Source organism: Grampus griseus (genome assembly GCF_964374135.1).
Source record: "Grampus griseus genome assembly, chromosome: 2".
NCBI lineage: Eukaryota > Metazoa > Chordata > Mammalia > Artiodactyla > Delphinidae > Grampus > Grampus griseus.
This window is the reverse complement of record NC_139018.1, coordinates 140,771,135-140,777,836: the sequence shown is the minus strand read 5'-3', so window position 1 is coordinate 140,777,836 and position 6,702 is coordinate 140,771,135.

Here is a 6,702-nt window from a genome sequence, read left to right as displayed (position 1 = left end):
ATCCATGCTGTTCACCTTCATCTCACGTGTTTCTGTCCCACATACGATCTAACGGGACCTCCGTCCCTTCTTTTCCATCCCACTCCTCTGACCAGCTGGTTTCTAGTTGGGTTCAGCCCATGGAGGCACAGAAGAGGTTAGAATGCAGGAGGAAGGGGAAAGCCAGTCTGGCTCTGGCAGCATCACGGCAGTGGCTGCAGCTGGGTTGGTGGCAACAGTAGCTGGCGGTGAGCATCGGGGCGGCACCTCTAGCAGCTCAGCAGCAAGGTGTGTGTCCTCCTGGGCCTGGCAGCTTCCTGATCCCTTTGGAAACACCCTTGTCATGCTTCTGTGTCTCCAGCTCTTCCAACACCTTTTAGCCAATTCCTCTCATCGACACTGCTTTGCCTGAGATATCTCGAGTGGTTTGTATTTTGCTGGCTGGCCATGGATTGATGTAATCATTGATGGGGTGACTGTTATGAACAGTCTCACTGGCAGAAGGTGTTACTGCCAGCTGCTGCCGGGGTAGTCCGCTGGGCTCAACAAACAGCAGATAAGGCAGGGATGGCAGGGATGGGGTCTGATCTTGCTCTGCCTGCCTTCAGAGCTTTTAAGTACCGAGCCATAGCAACTTCTCATTAAGGCAGGGAAGCCTGTCTGCCTCCTACTGAGCCAGACTTCAAGGGCTTGAGTTAACTCTGGAGAATTATGTCCCAGGCTGGCCATGGACTTAAGGTGACTCTAGAGAGAAAAGTTTTCAGAGAGAATCAGATTTTTAGTTCCAGACTCGAGATCACCTAGGCCAGGACCAACAGGTTGTGATGAAATAGCCTGCCCAAGAGTCAGAACTGCATTCACCCCTGACTGCCCCCAGCTCCTGTGTGACCTGACTTGAGAAAGTCCCCCTCCCACTCCAGTCCCCACCTATGAAAGGAGGAGCTGAACCATGGCAGATACGGTGTGTTTCCTCCCCAACACACCGTGAAGGGCCTGGGAAGCCGTTCTCCTCTCACCTGCTTCCCAGGCCCTTCCCAGCCCATGGGGTGATGCTTGATGGGTTCCAGCCAATCGCAGTCACTCCTTTCCCTGTGTCAGAGATTGGTTTAGTCATGAGCTCGCGACACACCCCTGGTCAATGGGATGTAGGGGGTCTCTGGGGGATGGTGCGGAGAGGGGTTTCTGGGAGGGTTTTCCTCACTCTGAAAATAGAGACACGAGAGAGACACCTGACTGCTTTCTGCCTACAGAATGGCTGGGCAAGAAAGGGATGCCTGGTGCTGTTTCAGCAACCTGACCACCGTGAGGGAGAGCTGCCAACACCTGAGGGCGGCAGAGTGGAAAGATGGACAGAATCTGTGTCCTCGCTATCCTGAGTGTAATCCCATAACCGCCCAACATCTGAACTCCTTGTTAGGTGGCGTAAAACAGTTTTGTTGTGTAAGCTATTTTTAGTTGGGCCTTCTGTTATCTGCAGCCCAAAGCCTTCTACCTGACATATGAGGCCACCCGATGAACTTCCCTGTCCTTTTTAGATCTAACATTTTGTGATCCAGCTCCTCTTTTCAAAGGGGCAAGAGGGGACTTGTCCAAGGCCACACCATGCGTGTGGTGGAGCCAGGACCCCAAGCTGCTGCATTCTCTCCTACCATATACCCCTTTACCCCTTTGCGCGAGCCCTTCACGCAGTGATGGACATCAGTTCTTGTTTCAAAGAAATGCTTCATTGTGTCACTCATAACTTCTCTGAGTTGAAGGGGAGTATGGGACTGGATAAAGATGACCCTAGAGGACTTCCCTGGTGGCGCAGTGGTTAAGAATCTGCCTGCCAATGCAGGGGACATGGGTTTGAGCCCTGGTCCGGGAAGATCCCACATGCCGCGGAGCAGCTCAGCCCGTGCGCCACAACTACTGAGCCTGTGCTATATAGCCTGCGAGCCACAACTACTGAGCCCACATGCCACAACTACTGAAGCTCGCACACCTAGAGCCTGTGCTCCACAACAAGAGAAGCCACCACAATGAGAAGCCTGCATACCGCAATGAAGAATAGCCCCAGCCTGCGGCAACTAGAGAAAGCCCAAGTGCAGCAACGAAGACCCAACACAGCCAAAAATAAATAAATAATAAATAAATTAAAATAAATTTAAAAAACAAAACAAAAAGGAATGGAGGGCCCAGAGACAACACAGATGGACAGAGAAAAATGCCTTAGAATGATTAATATCCTCAGAGACATAGGGAATGGTATTACACCCATGAAACAGAAACAAGATGTTAAAAACAAAGAAAATCTAATCATAAGGAAGAAATTTGAAAATTAAAATCATAGCAGCAGGAAAAAAGTTGAGAGAGAAGTTGGAAGATAAGTTTAAGGACAATTTCCAGAAAACAAACAAAATCACAAACAAAGAGACCACAGAAGAAAGGTAAGAAAAGTAGACGATAAATCCAGAGGGTCCAACAGTCAAATAATAGTTCCAGAAAAAAGAATAGAGGAAGTGAAAGAAAATTATCAAGGAATGATTTAAAAAAACTTCCCAGAGGACTTCCCTGGTGGCACTGTGGTTAAGAACCCGCCTGCCAATGCAAGGGACATGGGTTCGATCTCTGGTCCGGGAAGATCCCACATGCCGCAGAGCAACCAAGCCTGTGCGCCACAACTACTGAGCCCGTGCTCTAGAGCCCGTGAGCCACAACTACTGAAGCCCATGTGCCTAGAGCCCGTGCTTGGCGACGAGAGAAGCCACCGCAATGAGAAGTCCGCGCACCGCAATGAAGAGTAGCCCCCGCTCACCTCAATTAGAGAACACCCGCAGCAACAAAGACCCAATGCAGCCAAAAATAAACAAATAAATTTAAAAACAAAACAAAACAAAACTTCCCAGAGCTTAATGACACAAAATTGCAGATTGAAAGGCCCACCTTGAAAAGATACACATACCCCCAATGTTCATAGCAGCATTATTTACAATTGCCAAGATATGGAAGTACCCTTATCAATAAATGAATGGATAAGGAAGATGTGAGACCTAGTATTCCACTGTGTGTGATGCACACACAGTGGAATACTAGTCAGCCATAAACAAGAATGACATTTTGCCATTTGCAGCAAAATGGATGGAGTTGGAGGGTATGATGCTAAGTGAAATAAGTCAGACAAAGACAAATACTGTGTGATATCACTTATATGTGGAACCTAAAAAATACAACAAACTAGTGAATATAACAAAAAAGCAGACACAAATATAGAGAACAAACTAGTGGTTACCAGTGGAGAGAGGGAAGGGGGGAAGGGCAATATAGGGGTAGGGGAATTAGAGATATAAATTCTTAGGTATAAAATAAGCTACAAGGATATATTGCACAATACAGGGAATATAGCCAATATTTTATAATAATTATAAATGGAGTATAACCTTTAAAAATTGTGAATCACTATATTGTACACATGTAACTTATATAATATTATATATCAATTAAAAAAAGGCCCACCTAATTCCCAGCACAATGAATGGAAAAAGATTCATTATGACATTAGAACACCAAGGATAAAGAAATGATTCTAAAAGCTTCCAGGAAGGAAAAAGCCATTCATATAGAGATGATCAAAAATCAGCATGAATGGCATCAGCTTTCTCAGCCTCAACACTGGGAGCCAGAATACAGCTGGATAAAGTCTTCAAAACTGTAAGAGAAAATTATTTCCAAACTTAAATTCCATTCCCTGCCAAACTAGCAACCTAGCGTAATGATAGAAGAGAGACATTTTCAGGTAAGCGATGTCTCAGAAAATGTTATCTCCTGTGTATGCATTCTCCACCAAAATGAGAAAGACAAGAAAATAGTTGATCCACACCAGAGGGAGGTGTAGGAAAGTCCCAGGTGACGGCTGTACAGCAGGCTGGAGTCAGTGGATGGAAGGCTCCAAAAGGAATATCTCCAGGAAAAAAGTGAATCAGGGACTTCCCTGGTGGCACAGTGGTTAAGAACCCACCTGCCAATGCAGGGGACATGGGCTCGAGCCCTGGTCCGGGAAGATCCCACATGCTGCAGAGCAACTAAGCCTCTGCGCTGCAACTACAGAGCCTGTGCTCTAGAGCCCAAGAGCCACACCTACTGAGTCCGCATGCTGCAACTACTGAAGCCCGCGAGCCTAGGGCCTGTGCTCCGCAACAAGAGAAGCCACCACAATGAGAAACCCGCGCACCACAACGAAGAGTAGCTCCCGCTCGTGGCAACCAGAGAAAGCCCATGTGCAGCAATGAAGACCCAACGCAGCCAACAATAAAATTAATTAATTTAAAATAAAAGGTGAATCAGATATAGTGTCTGATGTTTGACCCTACAGAAACTAGGTCTCAAGGTCTTTGGCTTAAAAAAAAAAGTATTCTTTAAAAATTTAGGAAGAATTAATGATAACTGCAAAGAAAACTCAGCAACAAAGAGGAGGCAAACATTGTATTATATGAACTTGAAAATGTACACATTATAACATTTCTGATACTGAGATGCATCCTGCAAACTATGGAGTGTCACAGTTTAGTTTCTTCGTGGTACATAAATAATGGTGCATCTTACAATATTAGATTAGGAGAATTATAGTGATATCTCCAGAAGGATAAAAAGATGTGCAAGGAAGGAAATGTAATTATAGTGGTTCATGAATGAACAAGACATACAGCCATAATGAGGTAAATAAGCATTAATGGAATATGGTCTTTACCAAAAATTGTGATATTACCATATTGGGAGGATGAAAGAAGGAAAAGTAGGGCATGAGTGGTATAAAATAGTCAATGATTCATCCTCCATAACGGGGAGTAAAAATACAGCATCTAAAATCAATACTTCAAAAAAAAAAAGCAATATGAGTACATTATTTAGAAATATGTAGGTAACTACCAGAAGAAGCAACTGAGAGTCTGAAGGAGGGATTCAGGGATGGGGAAAGTGGGGTAGGGAATTGCTGGAATTTCTTTTCTGTTGTTGTTATAAACCTTATGGTACTGTCTGGCATTTAAATCATGTATATGGAGTACTCTGGTTTGGATGGAATGAAAAAAGGAAATGAGGGAAGGAGGGAATAAATCGGGAATTCTCCATGGATCCCAGCCTCGAATCAGGATGGCTGGGGACGATGCCCCTTTATGAAATCCGATTGATGGGAGGGGAAACTGAGCAATTGGAAGGGGCTCCCATTATGGGGAGATTGAACCCTCCTGTAGTGGGATGGTAGATCCTGCCAGGAGAATTTTGTTTTCAGGTCCTGCACTCCTTTAGAGGCGCTGACTTCCTCAAAAGAAGGAGGTGGCTCCCAGCAGCGGCTTCACCCAGGCCCTCCTGGGGTTCTGCTCTCTGCAGCCTTGGAGCCAGGGATCCAGGCTGGGGTGGGGTCATCACAGTCTGGCAGCACCGACCTGTTCTCTTACAGTGCCTTGGGCACCGGCCGGGAGGGAACAGCAGATGCACCCACTCCACCTGGTGGAGGAAGGGAGATTGCAGCCCGGAGTCCTGGATTTTTGCAAAAGTTTCCCTGTTGGGAAGAAGCACTACTTTGCTACTTGGTTGTTACAAACTAGTCCTCAATTTCATCTTCCTCTTAATTTAAACACTCTGTGACCAAACATCTTTGATTCCTACTCTAGAGCTGCTCCAGCTATCCACTGCTGTATAATAAACCCTCCCAAACCTAGTCACACCAAACAACCACTGTCTGTTATGCTCTAGGATTCAGTGAGTCAGGAATTTGGATGGGGTTCCACAGGTTTGGCTTGTCTCTCTATTCCATGATGTCTGAGGCCTCAGCTGGGAAGATGCAAATGGATGGGGGCTGGAACCACCTGGAGGCTCCTTCACTTATATCTAGCGTTTTCGGCTGGATGACTTGAAGGCTGGGCTCAGCTGGGATGGCTGGCTTAGTGCCCCCATGTGACCCCTCTTTGTGGGTTGGGCTTCCTCAAGGCATGGTAGTCTCAGAGTCGTGAAACCTCTTACCTGGTAGATCAGGGTGCTAGGAGTGGATATCCCAGTGAACAAGGCCAAAGCTGCCTGTCCTTTTATGACCCAGTGCTATGGACTGAACGTTTGTGTCCCTTCGAAGTTCGTTTGTTGAAATCCTGATCTCCAATGTGATGGTATTTAGATGTGGGGCCTTTGGGAGGTAATTAGGTTTAGATGAGGTCATGAGAGTAGAATCCCATGATGGGTTTAGTGACCTTATAAGAAGACAAATGAGCGACCAGAGCATGCCCCCCAGCCTCAGTCAAGGGAGGACACTGCCAGAATGTGGCCATCTGTAAACAAGGAAGAGGGCTCTCACCATACGCCAGATCTGCCAGCACCTTGATCTTGAACTTCCCAGCCTCCAGAACTGTGAGAAATAAATGTGTGTTGCTTACGCCATCCAGTCTGTGCTATTTTGTTATAGCAGCCCAAGCTGACTGAGACACCCAGCCTCCGAAGTCCCACAGCATTGTTTCCCCCAGACTCTATTGGTCAAAGTGGTCACAAGCCTGCCCAGATGAAAGGAGAGGGGACATAGAGTGGCCTCTGAAAGGGAATGTGCAGCCATCTTTGTAAGCCGCCACAGAAGTCCAATACTATTAACCAGAACGAGAATAATTTAAAGTATTTTACACATATATCTGTTCATTGGGTAGATTAACGAGGAAGCCAAAGCATTACGATAGTTAAGAGTCTGGGATTAAAGTCAAACAGAAC